This window comes from Panthera pardus, unplaced genomic scaffold, assembly GCF_024362965.1.
Source record: "Panthera pardus isolate Hobbes unplaced genomic scaffold, ASM2436296v1 HiC_scaffold_17, whole genome shotgun sequence".
Classification (NCBI taxonomy): Eukaryota; Metazoa; Chordata; class Mammalia; order Carnivora; family Felidae; genus Panthera; species Panthera pardus.
Genome location: NW_026526732.1, coordinates 147,185,998 through 147,199,014, shown reverse-complemented (window position 1 = coordinate 147,199,014; position 13,017 = coordinate 147,185,998). Strand labels below are relative to the sequence as shown.

Sequence of the window (13,017 nt, the reverse complement as noted above, 5' to 3'; positions counted from 1 at the left end):
CAATGGCTCTGCTGCAGGGAGGGTGTCCTGGCCAGCACCCCCATGCTGCTTTTCCTGATTGTCCAGATCTTCCATGAGGCTGTGGGGACACGAAAACCCCAACAAGAAATAGGAGGGCCTTGCCCAGAGACCCTGAGGTGGGGAGGCCTCCTCCCTCACCCCAAGTTGCACCTTATGTATAACTGTAGTGGAAAGTGGGGTGGGGGGGAGCAGGATCACTCCCTGCGAGCCAAGCCCCACTCCAGCCTAGGGAGGAGAGAGCAGTATCTGTAATTTGTTTTAATAATCCTGCTGAACTGGGAGAAAATTAACAAACGAGAAACCAGCTCGAAATTAATCAAACTTCTCCCTGTCCATCCCCCCACCTTCCATCTTAATGAAGGTTATTTATCCAACGAGCAATAAAACACGGAATTAAATTAAACAGGCCTTTTCTTTTCGTCCTCTCCCCCGCCCCAGGGAGGAGGTGTCTCCCGCTTACAGCTCTATAAGCTGTGCCTCTGGGAGGATGGCTGGGAGGACGACTGGGAGGACCGCGGCAGATCCATGATTCCCGGATGCCAATCACAGGGTTTTCCCCAGAAGGAACCCCTCAATTAGCGCACTCCCAGTTTGGGTCTCACTGCCAGCCCTCTGCCAAAAATATGAATGGCAGTTAACTCAACCACCCTCCAGAGATGGGACAGAGGGAGGTTCCTATGGTTGGGTGGGAGACTCCCCAGTTTCCCTGAGAGGGAGAGAAGGGCCTCGGTGTTGAAGGTGGGGACCATGAGCATCCCCTCACCCAAATGAGGATACCTTGATACCCATGGTTCCAGCTGGAAACGCCATCCTGGCCACAACGCCTTGGGAGGAAGGAGCTGGAGGGGGCGCAGGGCACAGGGCAAACTGAGGAAGGACTTCCCATGTTGGGGAAGAAGCACCACAGGTCACTGCACTGCCCTTGGGCCAAGAACGCGCCCCACACCCTCGACTTCCGCTGGCAGTTTGTTGGGCAGCTGCCTCCCCAGATTTCTCTTCATTGCAGCTTTTGAATCCACTTCTGCTTGTGCCAGGCCACCTTTCAGAGTCACAGGCTCCTAAATAACTACACTCAGGGACCTCCCTCGACCACTCTCTTTGGTCTTTCCCTCTGGCTTTGAAAACTGTAAGAATAATTGCCTTCCATTTACAGCTTCCACATACATTCTCCCATTTAAACCTCACATCAACCGGGTGAGGGAGGTATTTGTCACTGGTGCTCACTTTATAGGGGGAGACAAGCTGAGGCTCAGAGAGGACCCTGGGCGCATCTAGCTGTGGCTGAGGGTCTCTGTGCTGGTGGGCTGGGATTTGGGGCCCAGGGGGGCAGGGCAGGGCTCATGGGAATTGCCAGGTTCCCGGGAAGCCACCTCAGGGCTTTCTGTGGAGGAGCACTGGGGGTTGATTGTCTCCCTGGGAGGAGGGGAGAAGAGGGGGGAGAAGAACGGAGGAGAGAGGGACGGAAGAGGGTGGAGGGTTATTACAAACTCCTCCGTGCCTGCCTGCCACTGCCCATGCTGCAAATCCAGTCTATACAGGACAACCAGAGGGTGCCTCAGAGCCTTTGCACTGGCTGTGCCCTCCACCCAAACACCATCCAGTCACCTGGCTCCCTTCCTTACTTTCCTGGGTCTATGTTCAAACACACTCAACCTGACCACGTGTTTAAAAGAGCCCTTCCTGCACCCCCACCACCCCCCCCCCCCAGGTGGCTCAGCAAGCTAAGCATCTGACTCTTGATTTTGGCTCAGGTCATGATCTCACAGTTCATGGGGTCAAGCCCTGCACGGAATTCTGCACTGGTGGCGTGGAGCCTGCTTGGGATTCTGTCTCTCCCTCTCTCTGCCCCTCCCCTGCTTGTGCTCTCTCCCTCAAAATAAATAAATAAATTTAAAAACAAAAACAAAAACAAAAAACAAGAAAAGAGCCCTTCCTCTCTTCCGTCACTCTCAAAATTCCGACCCTATGCAATTTTCCTCCCCAGCGCCTGTCACCACTTGAATTATTGCTTATCTTGTTTACTATCTTTCTCCCCCTGTAGAAGGTCAGCTCCATGTGGGCAAGGACTGTATGTGTTTTCCTTCACTGCTGTATTCCAGCCTAGCCCAACATCTGGCTCACTAATCTGGTGAATGAATGAATGAATGAATGAATGACATTATGCCCAAGGCCACCATTCGGGCCACCATTGCCTCTAATCTGAACTGTTTCATTGGTCTCCCAATCACTCTCTCAGACTAAGTCCTCAGCCTACAACCAACCCTCCACTCCACACCCAAAGGAATATTTCTAATCCCCAAATCTAGCCAGGGCACTGTTCTACAGGATCAAGTCCACACCCTTGGCCTAAGCCCCCAGTTCATCCGAGCCGTCTCCACTCATCCACCACCCAACCTTCCCGCCCTCATGCCACAAGCCTTACTGCTTCCATACCAGACACACCCGAAGTTCCAGCTACACCTGCCCTTTCCACTTAGAGCACTATCATGGCTCCTTTTCTGCCTGCAGGACACTGACCACCTCCTCCAGGCAGCCACCGCATGCGTGCCCTGTCCAAAGTGAGTTCTCCCTCCTGAGGCCCCACAGACCCTCACCTGCACCTCCACCATAGCCCTCCTACACCCCAACTTGAGCTATGACAAAATCGCATGTATGTCACACCTCCCCATCCAGGAAGGACCCAGATTAATTCACTCTGGCAATCTCTCCCATTCCTACCACCTGCTCCAGTATCTTGCATAAACTTGGAGCTCCATAAATATTTGCTGAATCAAATGGAACCAGTTCAAACACAGCCCAGGGAGAGTGTCCATTAAGAGGGGCCTTTCCTCCAGTTTGCTGGCATTTCAGGCCAGTCTGAGGACAAACGGACCTTTAAGTGCCACTTAATCGTGACACACAGGAGCAGTTGGCCCCACATTCCACTAACTTCTCCTTGGGGGGTGCCTGGGAGGAAACCAATTCACCAGGGTTGAGAGGTGGCCAGGGCCCTGTTAAAATGGTCCAGCCCATAATAGCAGCTCCTGGCCCAGCCCGGCAGCCTGCACGTATGAGCACGAGCGTGGCCACCCCCATGGGTGAGGACAGCAGGCACAACACAACCACTGCTGAATTATTTATTCCGTACATTGTTAGCGCAGTAGAGAGAGCAACCGTGTCTCCAGGCTTCAATTAAAATATCAAGGCACCCGCACCGTCTGCCCGGCCACATGCCCAGCTCCCACCAAAACTGGCAGGATAGCACCTCCTGGGAAGCCATAAGCGCCCTTAAGGCCAACACTGCTTCCCTCCCTCACCTCCCCACACCCAAGTCCTGTTTCAGCACCACGGACAGTGCCCCCTCCTCTAAGCCTCCGCTGTGACCTTTAACCCGGAGCTGCCCCTGAGACACTTGGCAAAACTTCCAGGGCTCTAAAAAACCATTTAGTAAATCGATGACCTAAAAGAGCCTTTCTGATTTCCCAAAGCAGCCCTGGGACAAGCCTGGCTGGGTTTTGAGCTGAACTCCGATTCTCTATCAGCTCCCAGCACACCCTGCCACACTTTACAGCACATGGCCGGAAGGCAAGAGTTCAAGGCTCCCCCCGGCTCTTCTCCAAGCAACACGGTAAACTCTGGGCACATCACACCACCTCCCTGGGCTCTGTTCTTCTCAGTCAGAAAATGCAAATGATGATGCCCAGGCTGTGATCTCCAGGGAGTGTCACAATCAATGAAGAGGGGCTTTGAAAAGGTAAAAATGAGATATGAATGTTGGCCCTACTAAGAGAGGGCTTTAATTTCATTTGAGTGGGTTTCTGCAGCCTTACCACCCATACCCCAGCCTGAAATTCCCTGCTTCTGGGGCACAGACTCAGGATGAAGACAGAGCTGGCGGATCCTCCAAGAGCTGGCTGGGTCACAAGCTAACTAGGTCACCCACGAGATTTACTTCAACAACCCCCGGACTAGAATATGAGGCCGAGTGAAATCAAAGTGGGCGAGCTGAAAAAGAGCAAGAAATTGCAAACACATGCCGCCAGGAACTGTGGAATGAGCGCAGGCTTCGGGGAAAGGCGGTGCTGCGGGCTCCTGCTGCTTCCTGGACAAGCCTGTCTCCTCACCTGTAGAATTTCCCGGCTGGTCACTTACCTTAGATAATCTATGTGAGGCTCTGACACAGTGCCAGGCACATAAATTCAACCACGGGTGTTATTAAGCACCCACTATGTTCCTGGCCAGGAGGCAGAGCAGTAAAGAAGCGAGACACAATCCTGCCTTGTAGAGCTGACACCTGAATGATGGGTGTTGTTATCCATCAAGATGACGGGCAAGGTAGCATTTGAGATGGACCTAGAAGCCCAGGTGGAATTTCCAAAGCAAAAAAAGATGGCGAGAAGGCATAACCCTTTTGGGGAAATGTTTGGCAGATGCCTCATTAAGCTAATCATTCATGTAGCCAATGAGCCAGCAATTTGTGTGTGTGTGTGCGCGCGCGTGTATGTGGTATGTGTGTTCACATATACGCAAAATGAGTGCTTGTGTCCACTCAAAGACACGTATACAAATATTCAGAGTAGCTTTATTCATAATAGCCAATCACCAGATTCAGCCCAGACGTCCAACGGAAGCAGAGTGGAGATACGTAAATTACGAACCAAGCACACGACGGAATAGTACAGAGCAATGAAAAACAGGAATATAGTCAAGCGCATGGATGAATCTCCCAAATCACGTGAAAGATGCCAGCCACGAAAGGCTTACTGTATGATTCTGTTTATACAAGCTCAAAGCCAGATGCAAATAATCCATGCTGTTAGAAGTCGGGCTAGTGATTAGCCTTGGGGAAGCTAGGATATTGACTAAGAGAGGCTCAAGGGAACGTTCTAGGGTACTGCAAATGTTCTCTGGCTTGATGTTCATACACATAAACGCATTTATAAATGCTCATCAAGTAGTACATCTGAAATGTGTGCATGTTACTACATATAAGTTATACTTCAATTCTTTTTAATGTAGAGGAAAGGAAAGGTGGACAAAGGAAAGACCGGAAAGAGAAACCAGCAGACGGGATCTTGGGAGGCTGAAGGAGAGGAACCGGAGCAGAAGTGGCAGCAGCCAGAGGGAAGGACTGGGGTGCAGGTAGGCCGGATGGCCTGTAGAGACAATGCCACCGTGGGAACCCAGGGGCTGCTACCTCCTTCTCCAGGCACCCCCTGCCATGCGTCCCACCTGTCCACAGCAAATGGTATAGATGAGGTCATTTCCCCTCCCTGCCAAGCCTGGCCCCCTGCCCACCACCTCCCCTTCAGCCATCGCCCTGGATTGGAATCCCTGAGTTTAATTTCTGGAGCACCGGTGGTGGGCGGGGGGGGGGGGGGTCCTTTCACCCAGGGCAGGAATAAAGTGAAACCACAATCTCTCAGCCCCACACCGGTAGTTCAGCTAAGCATGTCTCTCCAGGCCCCCGTGTCCCACGCCCACAGCATCACTGAGGACACCTGGCTCTGCCTCCCACATTCCACCTGCTATGTCCACCTTCCCGTCCGCCCTTTCAGGGAGCTCACCTGAGCACCTGTCTCTCCCAGGATTACCAGTCCAATTAGGCAGGACCCTCCCACCTCCTGCTTCCCACCTACCCAGAACCCAAGCCTTCACGGTCACTTCCCCCCATGGAGGGAGAGTCCACTGCAAATGCCCAGACACGGTGAGGAAGCAGCCCAGAAACTCAACACCCCACCAGCCACCAGAGAGATGTGACACATAAAAGATGATAGGGCTCCCTGATGGGGGGTTGTGTAGCCATCACCCACCATGTTTCAGAGACTATTTAAGGATGGTGGAAAATGCTCCCAACCGCAGCCTGGTGGGCAAAAGCTGGCTACAGAACCACATAGATGTTACGGTCGCAGCGTCATAAATTATACACAGGAAAGGCTAGAAGGAAATACACAAACGTTTCAAGTTTGTCACTCTGGATGGCGGGATGAGTGGGCAATTTTCATTTGCTTCTTTATGCTCTTCTGTTTTCTTCCAGATCTGCAATGAACATGTTGGCTTTTATAACAACACCAACAGGAAGGAGTGTGGGGGCATAAGCCACACTCACACATAGGGGCCCAAGGCTGACTCTCCCGCGCTCCGTGGGGCAGAGGGAAGACCGACATGCTTCCAGCCTGCAAGTCATCTTCACCACCACCCATGGACTCACACTAAGAGCTGGTGGCCTCAAAGGATCTGCCTGTGACATCCAGGTGTGTGTAGAGGGCAAGCACTGGGCTGGAAGTCTGGGACCCTTGTTCCAAGCCCAGCTCTGATTCTGACTCACTAGGTGGTCTCCCACACAGTAACTTCTCTGGGTCTCATTCTCCTCAAGTAAAGTCAGGGCATCTGTCCGGACCACTTTGTAGGGCCGTCGTGTGGAATGACCAAGAAGCAACTGTGAAAGATCGTCACCTGCCGATGGTTGTGAGTGACCCTGCCTCCCCTATTCCCATTTATCACTGGGCCCTAAGGCCGTACCACGTTTTCCAAGAAATGCTCAGAAGCTGCCTACAACAGGTGTCTGAAAGTCCCCAAAATCATGGGCCATACTCCTACGCTGACTCACAAGCTGTACATAAAACATACGTATTTTTAATTAAACTGGAAACCAAACAAAAGCTAAGGAAAACTCCACTTCTTCCTTCAAAACGTTACCAAAGACCACTGTACAGATTGTAGCAAAACCCACTCATCGGACCTCTCATGAAAGGTCATTGGGAAATGAACCTGGGAAAGTTCAGTGTCAAATCAAGTACCAGCTGCCGAACTTCCAGGAGGCTCTGTGCCTGATTCCTTTGAGGAACAGAGATTTTTGTTCTTCACATTGACAGCTTTCTGTTAAAAATATTTTTTGACTCATCCCTCCAGATTCTGTGGGGACCCACAAAAGAAACGGGTGACATCGTCCCTAACCTCAGGGTCTCTCGGTGGAGAGACCAGAGGGAATGAAAGCTCAGGGGCCAGCACTGACTAAGGGAATTGGTCCAGGCGGGGACTGGTTTGGGCGGGAAGGGTCTCAGGGGAGGAGGACATTTGAAGCTGGACGTGCAGAATGGGAAAGACAGTTTTCAATAAGGGAAGCCACATCTCTTTCAAAGAGAGTTCGGTGAATTATGCAAAATTAATATAATAAATATGTACAATGTGCTCCAGGTGACAAGGCTCTTTGCTCATCTCACTGTGTACCTTGGGGTAGGAGGAAGGAGGCAGCGGATTCCTTGGTGCCTCCGAGGAGGTATTGCATGGAAAATTCACATGGAAAACAAGAACAGTTTCAAGTCCCCCAAAAGAAGAGTTTTGAGGCCCTCCGGGAAGAAGTGGGGAATCTCCTGCCTCACTACCCTCAGAAAGTATTCAGTAAAATTGGATCTGGATGCATCGTGCGGATGGGAAAATGGAGAGGCCAGACAGTCTAAGTGATTTTGCCGAGGGCCCAAGGCTGGTTAGAACAGAAGGGGAGCCCTCCCGGCAGCGGGCAGTGAGAAGTGTTTAAACCGAGATGCGGACGGACGGATGAGCCTTACCTGCGGACCTGGGACAGAAGCACTCCTTGAGGAGCCAGGGAGGCAAGGGACCAGCCAAACTCCACCCCCGAGCCGCTGCAGGACCCAAGGAGTCACCGCCCCTCAGAGCTGCATCTGTTAAATGGACACACAAGGCAGCCATGGGGCCCAAAGACAGCAGAACGTGGGCACAGAAGCAGTTCTGCTGGGAGCAATCACACCTGAATGATGCGGGGGCGGAGGGAAGGGCGGGCAGACAACCGAGCCAGGCCAGCGATGGTCATCCACCTTGCCGGTTCTCGGCACCTTCTCAGAGCATGTGTGGGATGGAGACCCAGGAGCCCAGGGCCTCCAGCTCCCGCTAGACCCCCGCAGAGGCCCGGAGCTGCCCCCTGCCCCTGCCCCTGCCTCCACCCCCACACAGACTCACAGTGAAGTGGGGCCCACTCACTCTTCTGGGCAGCTCTTGCATCAAGGACCGGGGTCCCTGCTCCCCACGATCTGCTGCACAAGGCTGGCGGCACAGGGCCCGGGTCAGCATCAGCCGCAGGGCCTCCTCCCGGCCCCGCCCGGCTGACAGCAGAGGTGGAGACCCAGCCACAGGAAGTGCGGCCCCCACCCCTGGCCGGCAGGAGGGCAAGAGATTACGAATACGCTGGTCCTGTGACCCGGCGCTCTGTAGGAATTCTCCCGACAGAGACACGCAACGTGGCCGACGCACGAAGTCAGCCGCACAAGGGGTGTTCTCAAACGCACGAGGTTGGGAAGCACCTGGTGTCTGCCACGAGGAGACTGGGAGCGGGGAGTACTCTGTGGCCGGACAAAGGCCGAGGTCCTTCCTGGCTGATGAGCAATCCCCACGGCCACCAGGCAGGTGCTGCGGCGTGTGAAAAAAGCGGAGGAGAACGTATGCGTGCACACATCCCCACCCCCCACCCCGCACCCCAGATTCAGTGAATGGTCAACGGTGAATGGCGCCCCCGGAGTTTGCAACACCACAGCCCCGAGTCCAGACCACAGCCCTCTTTGGAAGGTCACACGGGGAGCAGTGGCTGCCTCCACGGTAGGGCTGGGGTATGTCCTTTGGTATGTTTGAAAGCCCATGGGAATGTATCACGCGCTTAAAAAATAATGCTGTAAATAGCAATGATAGTGATAATAATATTAACGGTAATACTGTAGGCCTAGGGGGCTCCAGGGCCCCTGGATAAAAGGCACATTCAGAAGAGAGAAGCATCTTTAAAGGAGACCCTCTCAGGCACTTCCACATACAACCCCTCTCTCTGCCTCCCGTCCCTACCCCTCCAGACACCCCTTCCTCTCCCTCCACCCCACAAAACACTTGAGCGAGAAGGCAGGACTCAAGGCCAGGAGGGCCCAGCGCAGAGGCTGGGGGCTCCCCAGCCCGATGCTGGAGGTGAAAGTAGGGGTTCTGGTGCGGGCTGACGGGTCAGGGCCAGAGCCAGGCCAAGGTGGGCGTGGGGGAGGGGGCTACTCTCCCCTCATTAGGTTTGTTGTACTTTCCTAATTGATTTTGTGTCTGTGTCCCCGGGATACTTAGGACCATCTTAGAAACCACTTAAGCAATTTAAAATAATCAAAGTACTTATAAGGCACTTAACATTTCCTCACACTTCAGGCTTCCCATAAACCCCCTTCCAGCTGCAATCTGAGGCCTCAGTCAGAGGCAACCGCTGCCAGGAGGTAGATGCCTGTGTCACCGGGAGCCTCAGCAGTCCTGAAGCGAGACGGCCAACCCCCACACAAGCACCAGGCTCGCTCCCACTCTCCCTCTCCTCTCTCACCACCAGGCCTTTGGCCTCCTGGGTCCCTCCACCTGGAATGCCCTCCCCCACTGGCCAGCCCAGCCCTCCACCTACCTCACTGTATGCTGGCTGTTGAATCTCAGCTAGTTGTCCTCCTACAGGAAGCCTTCCCTGACACCCCACCCCCCAACCGGGCCTCATCCACCTCCGTGAAAGCCCTCATCTCACTGTCATGGAATTACTGACCGTTGACTTCTGACATCAGCGTCCTTGGCCCATACTCCAGGTCTCTAAAACATGGCATGGCCTGCACGGGGCAGTCGTCCATCATGCTTGTTGACCAACACAACGAACCCAAAACCGACTTCACAGACAGAGTCAAGGAGGTACATTGCTCCTCTGGATGACACAAGAGCCCGGTCAGGCTGTGGCAACCCTGGGTACACCACAGACCTCAAAAGCACCAAGCCAACCCCCAGAGGAGGCAAGGGCCAACCCTGACTGAGTCCTCACCATTATCATCATCCCCATCTTATAGAGGAGGACACTCAGGCTCAGAGAGATCCAGCAACTTGCTCAAAGTTGCACAGCAAGTGACTGGCAGATCCAGGCAAGGCACCTCCAAATGTAGGTCCATGAAGCCCCCAGGAGCTTATGAAACAAGACTTCGCACACAAAGAGTCCCCATCGCAGGGCCACGTAGGCCCAGGCATCTGGTGAAAACTTGTGTTTTAACAAGCCCCAGGGGGTTCCAATGGGGAGACAGGTTTGGAAACCAGCACCCTGCATCAAAGGTAGAGAGCAACATGGCAGCCTCTGGGGAAGTTCAGGAGGCATATTCTCCACGAGTCTGCAATTCCGCTCCTGAGTGCGACCCACAAGAAAACTCTCCCAAGAACACAAAGAGACACGGGCAAGGATGGTCGGGCAGCACCCCTGGGACGAGCCAGGAAGATCATCAGGGGACTTGCCCAGGTGACCCCAAGAAATGAACGAGTAAATGCACAGGGCGCTGTTCCAGTGAGGAACCACATGGCCAAGAAAAGGAACGGGACAAGCTGAGCAAACGCAGCCAGCCCCAGGACACCCAACATGATCCAATTTTTTATCAAGCTTAAAACACACAAAACTAGAGGCACCTGGTTGGCTCAGTCGGTTAAGTGTCCGACTTCAGCTCAGATCATGATCTCAAGGCTCGTGAGTTCGAACCCCACGTTGGGCTCTGTGCTGACAGCTCGGAGCCTGGAGCCCGCTTCAGAGTCTGTGTCTCCCTCTCTCTCTGCCCCTCCCCTACTCATGCTCTGTCTCTCTCACTCTCAAAAATGAATAAAACACACAAAACTATTTTTAAGTGCACAGTCATTAAAAGAACTAAAAACAATCCGCACAGGACAGGGCGGTGGCGGCCTCCGAGGAGGAAGAGGTGGAGCACAAGGACGCTCACACGGGCCCTCTGATGACGTTTACAATGTTTTCTTCCTTAGCATGAAAACAAACATTGATACCAGTAGGGCAAAATATCAATATTTGATCAAGCCAGGTGATGAGTCTAGGACAGTTTATTCGTCTCTATAATTCTCCATGTGCTTGAAGTTTGGAGGGTAATAGAATACATGATGCCTTGTGAGAGTGAGTGAGAGAGAGAGAGAGCGAGAGAGAGAGACCCTTTTCTGTCAAGCCCACCTAGAAGATACCACTCATCTTTGATAAAAGGCTCCTTTGTGAAAGCTGTGTGCACCCCATATCCCCATCTCCCCTCAGAACAGACCTGGTCCTGGAAGCCACACCCCTCACACACCCGGCCCCCCAGTCCTAAGCCTCAAGTGTCCCCCCTGGTGGGGGAGGGGGGTTGCCACCCAAATTCGTTCCTAAGGGTCCAGCTTTGCCCTCTTCCTGCTGCTCTGACGAGGGGGCCACACTGGACTCCCTGACAGCAATCAGGGCCTGAACTTGGAGGGAGACAGGGAGGCAGCAGCCCTGAACACAAATACCACCCCCCACACACACACCCTGCAGGACCTCCCACTGAACCACAGCCCCAGGGGCTGGAGAATGAGCTAAGTGTCACCTCTCTGCTCCTCAGCCCCGGCCAGAGATGCCCAGACACCCAAGGACCCTTAGGGCCCCCCTATGCTCCTGCCCCGCATGGGGTGGTGCTCAGCGGGCTCCCTCCCTCTCTCCCTCCAGCATATTTCAGCCCTAATGAGTTTTAAATTCCCCTAGGCCCCCGGGGATGGCTAGAGAGCCGGCAGCCAGGCCGGTCCATCTTCGTGGTACCTGTGCCTCATGCCTCCTGGGTCATCCCAGGGCACTTCTCAGTGGCCCCAGGAAAAACAGAAGCCTGGGGAGGACTCAGGTCCAGGAATGAAGGAACGAAGAAAGAAAGGAACAGGGAGAAGAATCCAGCCTCCCCCTCTCATGAGCACGCGTTACAACAGCTACTGTTCCTCGAACTGGGCCATGTGCCACTTTTCATTGTCCCGTTTAATACAACCGTCCTACCCATCTTAGAGATCTGGAAACTGGGCTCAGAGATCATGTGACCCGCCCAAGGATCACACAGGCAGGAGTGGCAGGGCCAGGACTGGCCCCTTTTGAAACAGCTTCACACCCCTGAGACCAACCCCATCTGTCCACCACCCGGGGACACGTGCAGAGCCCGCTCACGGTCATCCCACAGGCGAGGAAAACAGCCCCGAGCAGCATCTGCCCACAGCCAGGCCACATCTTCAATCAAGGGGAAATTTCTGGAGCTATGTTGAGGGGGAGAGGACCATCTGAGAACGGAAAGGGGACCTGGAGGGGTTGGGTGCCCACCAGAAAGTGCTCAGCACATTAGGGTACCAATGGCCCTAATCAAGGTGTGAAGCGGGCAGGTGGCCAGAGTGGCCACGAGGCGGGAGCACACCTGTCCAGAAACAGGTGAGCTTGTGGGCCACTCCTACCTCTTGGCCTTAACCATGGATAAGGCCACCCCACATGACCCAGAGAGAGGCCCAGGCAGAGCCAGAGAGGGTATAAAAGGAGGCAGGAAGGAGAGAGATGGGGGAGAACAGAAGAGGAAAGCAGAGAAATCCACAGAGTCCCAAAGGAGGAGGCAGGGGCTGGGGACCAAGGGGGGCTCTGATTCCCCCGCCTCCCTGCCCCCCAAAACGTGGCTCCAGGATACAACTCTCCACGGCAGCCCAGAGCCTGGAGGCGGGGGCATGCATCTCCTCACCTCACCCCAGCCCGGGCCCCCAAGTAAGTGGCATGCGTAAAGGTCAATTGGAATATAAAGCAGAATGTGCCGCCTTTTCATTTCCAACATGTCTGGGTCATAAAAATGCAAGTTTAATAAACTGGGAGGAAGTGGAAAAGCACACAGCTCATTTAGGACTAGGCAGGGGGAGGTACTATGAGCTTAACCCTCTGACAGAGACAGGCGGAGGCATGGGCCACACCCCTGCCCCAGGCACAGCTCCCACACAGGGGTTGCTTTGGGGGGGGGGAGGGGGGTTGCGGGGTTGCTCGGTTTTCCCAAGGCTGACAGACAGGGCCAGGGGCACTGAGGGCAAGGGGAAGACCCAGGCCCAGGTCCCTGGGTCCCAGGGAGGCCCAGTCCTGCCCTCCACAAGCCCATGGACGTCAGGGAGACCCACAAGAGCCACACAAAGGACCCCACGTACCCCAGGAACAGCTCAGCCCTTCACGGGTCAGGAGAG

At 54.2% G+C, this 13,017-nt stretch overlaps 1 protein-coding gene across 9 annotated transcripts in view; it reads right to left on the bottom strand.

Moving 5' to 3' along the window:
- Window positions 1–13,017, bottom strand: part of GRM4 (glutamate metabotropic receptor 4) — a 151,216-nt gene that overhangs the window by 115,636 nt on the left and 22,563 nt on the right. Inside the window, exon 1 of one of the 9 annotated variants that reach the window (XM_019456806.2) lies at window positions 7,569–7,644. The exons of the other annotated variants lie outside the window; for them this stretch is intronic. The gene's annotated coding sequence lies outside the window, so the exon portion shown is untranslated. Of the gene's footprint in view, window positions 1–7,568; window positions 7,645–13,017 lie in introns of those variants that run through there. 9 annotated transcript variants of the gene reach the window in all.